Source organism: Dermacentor andersoni, unplaced genomic scaffold (assembly GCF_023375885.2).
Source record: "Dermacentor andersoni unplaced genomic scaffold, qqDerAnde1_hic_scaffold ctg00000615.1, whole genome shotgun sequence".
Classification (NCBI taxonomy): Eukaryota; Metazoa; Arthropoda; class Arachnida; order Ixodida; family Ixodidae; genus Dermacentor; species Dermacentor andersoni.
In genome coordinates this window covers 15,001-27,500 of record NW_027315297.1, presented here as the reverse complement: position 1 = coordinate 27,500, position 12,500 = coordinate 15,001, and the positions used below count along the sequence as shown (strand labels likewise).

Sequence of the window (12,500 nt, the reverse complement as noted above, 5' to 3'; positions counted from 1 at the left end):
CGCCATTGGAAAGATAATTATTATCCGTCGTAAAAAAAAAAAAAAAGAAAAAAAAAAAAGAAAGAAATCACATTTGAAATTATCATTGAAAGTGGCCACGTTTTTCGGGGCATGTCTTGATGAAATAATCTCAGTTCAGTTCAGCATGATTGGATTTCATCTTTTCCAGTATTCTCAGTACTCTCGTTGTAGTACCAATTGCCGGCAGATTTTTTTTTTTAGTTGTTTAGAGTTATACATTCCTGAACGATGTTTTTCTTTTCCTCAAAGCTAGCCATAGAACCAGCGCTTTCTATAAAATCATGACAATAAGAATCCAGCATATCGGTTCATCTTCGGCGCGATTAAAGTTCGGGAACTGGCGATTTTTTATTGCCGTGATCAAGAAGGTTAACACCAGATAAGGCGTGATATTTCAGCATACCAGTCGCGATATCTAATCGAATCTAAGATTGAAATGGCGTTCTGAATTCTTTCGGTTCCAGATAGAAAGAAACAGAAAAAAAAAAAAAAAAGAAAGGATGTGATTGATTGCCATTCAAATCTGAAGACCGCGTGGAGAAAGTGTTCCGGTTTACATTCGGCAAATCAAAATGAACGGCTAAAATTAATCTATCGTCTGGTTTCATGCGCGAGATCACGTAAAAGGCAGCCATTCTTCTTAACATGGTTTCTCTCTTTTGCTCTCTCATTCGCGCACGGAAATTTCTTCGTACGGGAATTTTATGAAGCGAAGGCGGCTGCAGACCATTTTCTTTGTTTAGTTCATGTTCGTAGGCGCAAATTACAAACCTAACACTTGGAGCAACATTTCCACTACTCTAGAGGGGCATGAACTGTAGACAGTGCACGCTTTCTCATTTATCCAATCGCTCGCAAACACATTGCATTGCTAGTCTACAGTGGCAATACAAAGTGACGTTTCACCATGCACGTCGAAGTTCATTACCAGTACCGCGCCAGCATCGACCGGCCGGCGAAGCGACGAGCTCAGCAGCGCATGCGCAAGGCCCGACACCACCCCAACCGAGCTTCCCTGCTTATCGGAGAGAACAAGTGCGCGTGAACACGGGCGCGTCTGAGTATCTGGATTTAAAAAAAAAAAAAGAAAACAAAGAAAGCGTTTCCGAGATATTGACAAAGACAAGTGGTCGCGGTCGCTCTGAATCTTATCGTATTATAGAAAACGTGGGAAGGCGGCGCTTCCTCGAGGGTCAGAAAGTACAATCGTCGAACTAGGTGGCAAGTGGAGTACATCCTTTTTCTTGGAACGGTTTGCAATTGACTGCTTGAATGTGCCGACCACGCGTCGCGGGTCGCGTATAGAGCCAACCGTTGGCAAGCACGCGTCTAGCGTAGCAGCAGAACCGATCGCGGTTGCGATAACCCATCGTTGGCAGCGAAAAAGAAAAACACCCACACGCAGTTTGTAGCAATAACCGTACAAATCAATGTGGTTTTAAATATAGCTTCACTGGTCACCCAAGAAGGGCACCGAAACTTTCTCATGACGCACACCGCTGTAGTCCACAAAGAACAAAGCGCACAAAATAGATATGATACAGCCGCACCGCATTATTTCGTGTTTTCAGCATTTCATTACTTTCGTGTGCATGCGCGCTAGGGCCACGCAGGCCAGGAGTAAAAGGCACGAAAAGAAAAAAAAAAAAAAAAATGATACGCAATCCTAAGCTTTGACTTGACTGCTGTGGCACTCGCATTTGTGTTCTTTACCTTAGGCGAACGCAATGCGCAAACTGAACTGGAATTTCCAATAATGGAAATTCCTGTTTGGCTCATATTTGCGTTTTTCGCCCGAGCAAGCGCTTCACTGCACTACGCTTTGCCCCTTCAACGTGGCTACACTGCCCGGCAGGCGTGTTCTGCGTAGGGCCGAACCTGCAGGCAAAAAGCATGGGCGCCGCCATCTTGTTGAGAGCGGCGCCAGGGACACAATCGCGCCTAGCTCATTGAGTTTTCCCCCAAAACTGAAAAAAATTTGACTTCATTAAACGAGAAAGATGCCACGAGTGCCCCAACAAAAAGCTTTGAGGATTACCGAAGGGTAACTGAGGGCGACGCAACGGGCTCTGGAAAGAAGGATGATGGGTGTGGCGTCACGGGGGGATCGGAATAGAGCAGATTGGGGTGTGCGAGAAGAAACGCTCGTTAATGACACCAAAGTTTAAACCAGGAAAAACAAATGGGCATGCGCAGGGCATGCAATCTGGGGGGAAGATAACCGGTGGCCATTAAGGGTTACAGACTGAATTCCAAGAGGAGGGAAGCGTAGCAGGGGGTGGCAGAAAGTTAGGAGGGCAGATTAGATTAGGGACTACATGGCGACAATCGGCACCTGACCGGGGTACTTGGAGGATCATGGCAGATGCCTTTGCCCTGCAGTGGGCGTAGCCAGGATGATGATGATGATGATGTTCATGATGAAAAGGTAGCAACAGGTCTTCGTAACATACAGGTTAGAAAGATGAGGCACCTTTTAACCCTTGAATATATTTCGCCACATTTGGGCATACGACAAGTTTGTTTTCGAGGCGCTCGGTCCCACTGCTGCGAAAATGTGTACACAAAGGCTGCACAGTAGTTGCCAGAAATCGGGCACTCTATTTTTCTTTCATAGGGAATCTTTCTTCCACTTGGGCAGCGGATTTCGGCGGCAGGGCGAGCTTGCGTGGCCGCGGTGGTTTACGGATCCAAGCGATAGTGAACTCCAAAATCCAGTGTTGGCTTTGAGTGGGATTCATATTGATTGCGAACCCCACGGCTAATCCTACCCCCCATCCCCCCAAGTGGCTCTTTACAGGAGACAATCATTCAGAGACATCGGACAAATAGGAATTCTGGTTCTTTCTTTTGCTTTCATTAATTTTTCTCGAAGCCCATAACTAGAAATTTGCTGGAGCGGCTGTCCCATTTGCGACGCAACAAGTGCGACGCTACACACAGATGGAGTGGCAGTTTAATTACTCTCGTGGTCCGCGAACCGGCATCGTTGCGTGTAGTATAGGAATGGTGCGTGTCAAGTCACTGCTCGCGTTGAGCTTGTGCTCTTCATTTTGATTGAATGAAGTCTCACCTAAGTGAGCGGGGCCGATCCCGGAGGTAGTGCAATACCGGGCCGACCTGCGGCGGAGGTGAAGCAGGCTTCAAGCACTCCGCCAACTTCCAAAAATAGGTTTAATATCGTGGGTCCATATAGAACCCGTATCAGATATTAAGCTGATAAGAACAGATACTACACTTTGATCTTAGCCAAAAGGCCGAGAAGCGATGTCCTTCACTTCACTTCATTGTACTACTGCCTTGTGGGCGCCCTGCCGACATGGGTAACCTCAGCAACAGCGTGGGCAATATTATAAAATTCAGCCTGTGTACAGACTCAACGCTCCCTATCTCACGGATGAACTCGCAACGCCTCAGTCTTTCGCTGTTAACGAAACGCTGTCGCGTAGAAACGAGACCCGAGTGCAAGCTTGCTTGTAACGCGAAACCAACCAAGGCAACCTCGTAGAAAACGGAACAGGCGAGCGGAAAAAAACGCGCCAGGGGAATGCTTACTTCCGTCTGAATGCGACCGCTCAAGGTGACCTTCCTTGAGGGCTTCGTTTCAAGCCCGTGTGCAATTGTAATATACTACGCGCATTTCCTTCATTTCTTTTTATTTACCGCAAGGCCCACTGAAAATTTTGATACGGCACAGGCCGGGACGGATCGCAACGTGTCGAATCGACCGGTAGAATTAGGTAGCATGCCCCATGTACGAAGACGAGCAACATAGAAGTGAATGACAAAATAAATATAGAAAACGCTGCACACTCCTTCCCACCGGAAACATAGAGGGGAGAAAGATCGCCATCTGAAACACAGGCATTGTAAAAAAAAAAAAAAAAGTGCTACCTCATCATCTTTACCATTACCGTGTGTGTGTATGTATATATGCATGTGTGTGTGTGTGTGTGTGTGTGTGTGTTTGTGTATTTATATATATATATATATATATATACGCACACATGCTAGCATAGCTTAAACGCAGCTGGAAAGCTCAGCCTTGCACAAGAACCACCCCCTGTCGCAAACCCCTTTGAAACATTCAAATGGGAAACACGAGTACAGCGAGGTCGTTCGAACCTGGCGCCAAAACGCATTAGCGCCATCTGTGTACGGAACTAGGAAAACCTGCGGACTTTGCAATACAGAAAGAAAGGTAGATGGCGCGAGCTAACGCTCCATTGCATACTAAGAACGAGAGTTAGTGAATAATGGCAGAAACGTCTTGGGAAGAGAAAAAAAAAAAAAAAAAAACGCGCAACAGTTGTTGGCTTGTGCAAGCACTCTATGTTACAGCGATTAAAGAGCATAGCATCTTCTACAACAGCAGCTACAAAAAGAAGAAGAACGTGAGAGAGGGAGAGACACAGGCGTGTTTCTTTGGAATGCAGAGCATGCAGCACATACTATAAAGTGCCAAAGAGACGGGGAAAGCAGATGGCGCGAAGGTGTATGTCCTCAAAGCTTGAAAGCAATTTCTAAATTACAACATGTACCGAAGTCCACCTACTCTCATCAGGTTGCTCCCGCCTCCAGTTGCGTTTAAAGTGAAATTACAGTCGCCTCAAAGGCAGACAGAGAGAGAGTGAAAATAGGTACACTTGCTTCGCGCAGCTGCAGCCGTTCAAATTTTACAGCAAGAGCACTCCCGAAAGCACAAAGTCCGCTGCCGCCTGGGCGCAATGCGCTCGCTTCAGTAAATTGCCGTGCTGGCCTCGGCAACCAAGAGGTGTAGTGCGGCAGACTGCTGCATTGTAGCACACCGGAAACCGTGCAGACGTAAGCGATCGCCTCGACATCGCTGCGAGCGCTCGAAGAGACAAAGTCCGAAACCACGTGTGCCGGGGCGGTGCGAGCGCGACGCCTTTGACGCAACTTTTGCGTACAAGCCGCCGCACCGCCACGACGGAATCGCTGGCATCCCGCACGCAGCTGCATTGTGTCACGCCGGCAATCGTTGAAACACCACGCAGTCGTCGGCGTCGGCCCCGACATGGTTGCGAGCGCTGGAAGAGACAAAGTCCGAAACCGCGTGTGCCGGGGCGGCGCGCGAGCGCGACGCCTTTGACGCAACTTTTGCGTACAAGCCGCCGCACGGCCACGACGGAGCCGGTGTCACCCTGCAGAGGGCTGCACTATAGCACGCCGGGAACCGGCAAAGAACCGCGCAGACGTCGTCGTTGGCCGCGGCGTTGCCGCGAGCACGCGAAGAGACAAAGTCCGAAACGACGTCAGCCGGGGCGTCGAGCACGCCGCCCGCACTGTTCGCACGCGTGCTCGGAAATGGCGAAGGGGCCGCGCTAGCGTGCCTTGAATCGGTGAGCGGCGGTACCGCGGCGATCGCCAGAGCTCGAATCCGCCCTGCAAAAGCCAAATATTGGCGCTCGGCTCGGCGCAGTACGCCGCCGCGTCGCACGAGTACGGCCCCATGGAGGTCTGGGCACTTATCGCTGCTACTGTAAGGGGCCGTACGGCCCCGGCCGACATTGTACCGTAGTGCGATTTTCGGCTTGCGCGTGCTCGTGGCGTAGTCCGCGCACCGTTCCGACGTCGACAATCGTGCCCACGACTACGCGAGCGCTGGAAGAGACAAAGTCCGAAACCGCGTGTGCCGGGGCGGCGCGAGCGCGACGCCTTTGACGCAACTTTTGCGTACAAGCCGCCGCACGGACACGACGGAATCGCTGGCATCCCGCACGCAGCTGCATTGTGTCACGCCGGCAATCGTTGAAACACCACGCAGTCGTCGGCGTCGGCCCCGACATGGTTGCGAGCGCTGGAAGAGACAAAGTCCGAAACCGCGTGTGCCGGGGCGGCGCGAGCGCGACGCCTTTGACGCAACTTTTGCGTACAAGCCGCCGCACGGCCACGACGGAGCCGGTGTCACCCTGCAGAGGGCTGCACTATAGCACGCCGGGAACCGGCAAAGAACCGCGCAGACGTCGTCGTTGGCCGCGGCGTTGCCGCGAGCACGCGAAGAGACAAAGTCCGAAACGACGTCAGCCGGGGCGTCGAGCACGCCGCCCGCACTGTTCGCACGCGTGCTCGGAAATGGCGAAGGGGCCGCGCTAGCGTGCCTTGAATCGGTGAGCGGCGGTACCGCGGCGATCGCCAGAGCTCGAATCCGCCCTGCAAAAGCCAAATATTGGCGCTCGGCTCGGCGCAGTACGCGGCCGCGTCGCACGAGTACGGCCCCATGGAGGTCTGGGCACTTATCGCTGCTACTGTAAGGGGCCGTACGGCCCCGGCCGACATTGTACCGTAGTGCGATTTTCGGCTTGCGCGTGCTCGTGGCGTAGTCCGCGCACCGTTCCGACGTCGACAATCGTGCCCACGACTACGCGAGCGCTGGAAGAGACAAAGTCCGAAACCGCGTGTGCCGGGGCGGCGCGAGCGCGACGCCTTTGACGCAACTTTTGCGTACAAGCCGCCGCACGGCCACGACGGAGCCGGTGTCACCCTGCAGAGGGCTGCACTATAGCACGCCGGGAACCGGCAAAGAACCGCGCAGACGTCGTCGTTGGCCGCGGCGTTGCCGCGAGCACGCGAAGAGACAAAGTCCGAAACGACGTCAGCCGGGGCGTCGAGCACGCCGCCCGCACTGTTCGCACGCGTGCTCGGAAATGGCGAAGGGGCCGCGCTAGCGTGCCTTGAATCGGTGAGCGGCGGTACCGCGGCAATCGCCAGAGCTCGAATCCGCCCTGCAAAAGCCAAATATTGGCGCTCGGCTCGGCGCAGTACGCCGCCGCGTCGCACGAGTACGGCCCCATGGAGGTCTGGGCACTTATCGCTGCTACTGTAAGGGGCCGTAGGGCCCCGGCCGACATTGTACCGTAGTGCGATTTTCGTCTTGCGCGTGCTCGTGGCGGTGTCCGCGCACCGTTCCGAAGTCGACAATCGTGCCCACGACTACGCGAGCGCTGGAAGAGACAAAGTCCGAAACCGCGTGTGCCGGGGCGGCGCGAGCGCGACGCCTTTGACGCAACTTTTGCGTACAAGCCGCCGCACGGCCACGACGGAGCCGGTGTCACCCTGCAGAGGGCTGCACTATAGCACGCCGGGAACCGGCAAAGAACCGCGCAGACGTCGTCGTTGGCCGCGGCGTTGCCGCGAGCACGCGAAGAGACAAAGTCCGAAACGACGTCAGCCGGGGCGTCGAGCACGCCGCCCGCACTGTTCGCACTCGTGCTCGGAAATGGCGAAGGGGCCGTGCTAGCGTGCCTCGAATCGATCGGCCGGGGGCCCCGTAGGGCGACAGAAAGGCAATTGTGCAGGAAACCGTACTGGCCATTAGCGAGAAATTGCCGTTCGCGCATTCGGTAGACGCGCTGCGCTTTCACGACTTCGGCATTGTGCTGCCGACGTAAGCTTTCAATCTTGCTCGCGGCGTTACGAGGCGGCACGATTTTCGCCAAACGCTCGTCGAAAGTGGCACGAGTACGGCCCCATGGAGGTCTGGGTACTTATCGCTGCTATTATATGGGGGTCCCAGAGAGCAGTCGCCCCCAAAGCGACCTGGGTGTTTGATATGCGGCGGGCTTCGTGCCCGTCAAGCGTGTCCCCGGTATCGCTCCCGTGGATCCCACAGCTGACGTCTGCAGCCTCATCCGCTTGATGCGTTAGGGGCTGGTTGTCGGACGACGCTTTTTCCACGATATCGAAGTGTGTTCCGCATCGTCCTCGGACGAATCAAATACGAAAGCGCCGAAGGCGCGGGCGTGACCCGTCGCCTAGCGGCTTTGCCGTCTCGGCTACGTTGCAAGTGTCGGTCGGTCCACCAGTGCTGCGGGCTCGAGAGAAACCGCAAGCCGCGATCGAGTCGACACAACCGGTCTATCGAGAATGTTGCGTGCTTCTTGCCGCGTGGCGATACCCGGCCCTGCGGGGAGGGCGCCGTAGCGAGCTCGAACGCCGTCGTCTCGGACTGTGCAAAGTGCTACCCTTTGCGAGAACGAAGCGTGTTGGGGCGCCTGAAGGTGGCCTCGGCATCGCAAAAACGGCGTCCGGCCTGCTTGAAAGGCTGGACGCGCAGTTGAACGATTACCTGGTTGATCCTGCCAGTAATCATATGCTTGTCTCAAAGATTAAGCCATGCATGTCTAAGTACATGCCGAAATAAGGCGAAACCGCGAATGGCTCATTAAATCAGTTATGGTTCCTTAGATCGTTTCTTCCTACTTGGATAACTGTGGCAATTCTAGAGCTAATACATGCAGTGAGCCTGAAGCCCTTTGGGCGACGGGTGCTTTTATTAGACCAAGATCGATCGGGTTTCGGCCCGTATTGTGTGGTGACTCTGGATAACTTTGTGCTGATCGCATGGCCACGAGCCGGCGACGTTTCTTTCAAGTGTCTGCCTTATCAACTTTCGATGGTAGGTTACTTGCTTACCATGGTTGTTACGGGTAACGGAGAATCAGGGTTCGATTCCGGAGAGGGAGCCTGAGAAACGGCTACCACATCCAAGGAAGGCAGCAGGCGCGCAAATTACCCACTCCCGGCACGGGGAGGTAGTGACGAAAAATAACAATACGGGACTCTTTTGAGGCCCCGTAATTGAAATGAGTACACTCTAAATCCTTTAACGAGGATCAATTGGAGGGCAAGTCTGGTGCCAGCAGCCGCGGTAATTCCAGCTCCAATAGCGTATACTAAAGCTGCTGCGGTTAAAAAGCTCGTAGTTGGATCTCAGTTCCAGACGAGTAGTGCATCTACCCGATGCGACGGCTCGGACTGAACATCATGCCGGTCCTTTCTTGGTGCACTTCATTGTGTGCCTCGAGAAGGCCGGTGCTTTTACTTTGAAAAAATTAGAGTGCTCAACGCAGGCGAGTCGCCTGAATAAACTTGCATGGAATAATAGAACAAGACCTCGTTTCTGTTCTGTTGGTTTTTGGAATACGAGGTAATGATTAAGAGGGACAGACGGGGGCATTCGTATTGCGGCGCTAGAGGTGAAATTCTTGGACCGTCGCAAGACGAACTACTGCGAAAGCATTTGCCAAGAATGTTTTCTTTGATCAAGAACGAAAGTCAGAGGTTCGAAGGCGATCAGATACCGCCCTAGTTCTGACCATAAACGATGCCAACCAGCGATCCGCCTGAGTTACTCAAATGACTCGGCGGGCAGCTTCCGGGAAACCAAAGTGTTTGGGTTCCGGGGGAAGTATGGTTGCAAAGCTGAAACTTAAAGGAATTGACGGAAGGGCACCACCAGGAGTGGAGCCTGCGGCTTAATTTGACTCAACACGGGAAAACTTACCCGGCCCGGACACTGGGAGGATTGACAGATTGAGAGCTCTTTCTTGATTCGGTGGATGGTGGTGCATGGCCGTTCTTAGTTGGTGGAGCGATTTGTCTGGTTAATTCCGATAACGAACGAGACTCTAGCCTATTAAATAGGTGCGGGGTTCCCAGCACCTTACAACCTTCTTAGAGGGACAAGCGGCTCCTAGCCGCACGAAACAGAGCAATAACAGGTCTGTGATGCCCTTAGATGTCCGGGGCCGCACGCGCGCTACACTGAAGGAAGCAGCGTGTCTTTATCCCTGTCTGAAAGGACTGGGTAACCCGTGGAACTTCTTTCGTGATTGGGATAGGGGCTTGCAATTGTTCCCCTTGAACGAGGAATTCCCAGTAAGCGCGAGTCATAAGCTCGCGTTGATTACGTCCCTGCCCTTTGTACACACCGCCCGTCGCTACTACCGATTGAATGATTTAGTGAGGTCTTCGGACCGATGTCCGGCGCGGCCTTTCGGTTGCGCCGGTCTGTTGGAAAGATGACCAAACTTGATCATTTAGAGGAAGTAAAAGTCGTAACAAGGTTTCCGTAGGTGAACCTGCGGAAGGATCATTACCGGATTGTGAAGGGTGGCGAGCGCCATTGTTTCTACCCCGTGTGGGTGAAGCAGCTCGCTGCGCCCGACGCTTTCCGCCGCTGGCCCCGCTTGGACGCGGGGACGGCTATACCCGAACATGCCGGGGACTGCCTGAATTTTGAGGGGCGCCCCGTGCCAAATTTGTTGCGCCCAGTGGACGCCGGCTGCAACCTTGGACGGTTGGCTTGGCCGCGCCCGCGGGTAGAAACGGCGTAACGCACACTGGGTGGGCTTTCTGTCCGCTTTGGCGCTCTTGCGCGGAATGGGAGTAAGACGACCCGACCTGCTGCTTTGCCCAGTACGAGGGGAACGGCGAAGCGTGCGGTCGGTCAAGGAACTGACGGTCGAGAGCTAATGCCGCTGCCGCTTAGTACACACACGGAACCGTGGTGCGAGCGCTCTCCCGTCCTCCGCGGCAAACGCTGCCGAGTCTGAAAAGGCTGGCGGCTGCCGGTCGCTTCCTGCGGCGAGTATGGAGTAACGACCCGACTTTGTTGCCACCCAAGTACTAAAGGAACGGTGTGGCGCTCGGTCGGTCATGGAACTGTCGGTATGAGGGTGCGGCTGCCAAGTACGGAAGGAACCGTGGCCTAAAGTGCTCTCCCGTCCTCCGCGGCAAATGCCACCGAGTCCGAAAGGGCCGGAGGCTGCCGGTCGGCTCCTGCTCGTGACGCGCGAGGTGTCGAGATCGCGGTTTAATGCGACGACGTCTGCAGGCTATTCGCCCGCCGCCGAGGGAAAGGCGGCGTTGCTGCGAAGTACCGAAGGAAACGCGGCTTTGCTACGTCGGAAGCGTTCTGCGGTTAGCGGACTTGTGCGCTTTGGGAAGGCGCCGCACGTCGAAAGAGGAAGTACGGACAGACGAGGGACTGTAGTCCCGGTTTCGAACGCACTTGCGGCCAGGCCCTTGCTGGCTTCGTCTTCCGCCTCAAGTAGACTTGTTGTGGCGCCGGCGCAGGGAGCCGTCCCTGGCACTGGCCGAGTGGTTTTGGAGAGCTGCGCGAGTACGCGCGCCGGGCTCTTGTCTTTCGTCTCAAGTAGGCTGTTGGATCAACAGCGGTTATGCTGCGGCGATCTGCCGATGCGAAAGTGTGTGTGTGTTTGAGGCCCTTCTATGAACCTACTGCTGACTGAAGCGAAGCACGTCGATGGGGGTGAAGCCCTGCCCGTGGCCGTGTAGCCGTTAAAGACTCCACAGCGGCTTAGCCCTAATCATGGCTCTGTCGCTCTTTGCAATTTTTAGTGGAGCGATGTGAACGTGCACACGAGACACACGGGTCCGGTGGATGGTTGGCAGGTAAAACCGGCTTCGAGTGCGCGCAAACGGCATAAGGTGCCTCGAGGGCAAGCGAGGAAGGCGTGGGCGCAAAACACACGCGCGAGTAGCAGGAGTGGAGTGCCATTAGGCTTTCAGCTGCTGAGACGCGGCCGCCGAAAGAGCGAGACTGGAGGAGCGCACGCCGAAAGGCGCTCTTCGAAACCACACACAGGGAGACGCCACGTGCCTAAAACCCTGGTTGTACTGTACTGAATTGAACAAACTATTTTTCACGACTCTAAGCGGTGGATCACTCGGTTCTCGGGTCGATGAAGAACGCAGCCAGCTGCGAGACTTGGTGTGAATTGCAGGACACACTGAGCACTGATTCTTTGAACGCACATTGCGGCCTTGGGTCTTCCCTTGGCTTCGTCTGTCTGAGGGTCGGATCACATATCAAGAGAGACTTCGGCGCACAGGGAACGTGCGTCCGTCGACTCGTTTTGACCGCGTCGGCATCATGGACAGTACGTTGAGCGCTAAAGCCACGCGCCAGCGGCCTCACGAGAGGGAGACGGTGGCAAACCGTTGTGCCAATTCTTCGAAAAGACGGAAACGAGGCAATACTACTGCAGCGTGACGAGTGCGCGCCTCTAGTAAGACCGCCGCAGGATGGAGTCGGATACCTGCAGGGAAAGAGCGGTCCAAGCACGAGGCGCGAACGTCTGTTGCCATGTAGCGCGCACGTTTGCGAGAGAGTCGGAAGCGCACGCTTGCGTGCACGGAAAACGTGGGAATGAAACGCCGGCCGATTCCCGCGCCGTGCGCAAAGCCAGCGCGATCGCAATTTGCGCTGTTTGCCTTCGAAGTACGTCGAGCTCCAGAGCTGGTCGCTCGTTCACGTCACCGCAGCTGTGTGGGCGCCCTTCCGGGCTTCGTCGCAGGAATGGGAATCGGCAGATTCTTGCGAGGAGCGGGGAGGAGAAGGGTGGCCCCCGAAAGCGGTTCGACGCGACAGCGCCGTCTGCGAGCGAGAAGAGTCACGGCACGGCGGAGAATTGCCGCGAAACGGAAAATGTCTCCTTCGAGAGCGTGGGTGCCCCGTTGGCGGAGCTGAAGCGTTCCGTCGTAGTCCGCCGTCGGTCCAAGTGCTTCGCAGTCTCTGTCCCCTAAAGACTGGGCCACTCCAGTTGGGGCAGGGGCGACGCTACACGAGACGATGCCTCCCGCCAGGTTTTAGTCGCCCCTGCGGTGCCCGCTGAAGCGGCGCGCTGCTAAGGCGATCTTTGCCTCGGTGG

General features: G+C 54.9%; 3 non-coding genes across 3 annotated transcripts; 2 read left to right on the top strand and 1 right to left on the bottom strand.

The window, feature by feature from the left end:
- Window positions 1–3,098: 3,098 nt before the first annotated feature.
- LOC140214765 (U2 spliceosomal RNA) lies at window positions 3,099–3,290 on the bottom strand. Its single transcript, XR_011891695.1, has one exon. It is a non-coding gene; the product is annotated as a U2 spliceosomal RNA (small nuclear RNA).
- A 4,817-nt stretch (window positions 3,291–8,107) lies between these two features.
- On the top strand, window positions 8,108–9,922 carry LOC140214767 (small subunit ribosomal RNA). Its single transcript, XR_011891697.1, has one exon. It is a non-coding gene; the product is annotated as a small subunit ribosomal RNA (ribosomal RNA).
- Window positions 9,923–11,496: 1,574 nt separating this feature from the next.
- LOC140214760 (5.8S ribosomal RNA) lies at window positions 11,497–11,649 on the top strand. Its single transcript, XR_011891690.1, has one exon. It is a non-coding gene; the product is annotated as a 5.8S ribosomal RNA (ribosomal RNA).
- Window positions 11,650–12,500: the final 851 nt, after the last annotated feature.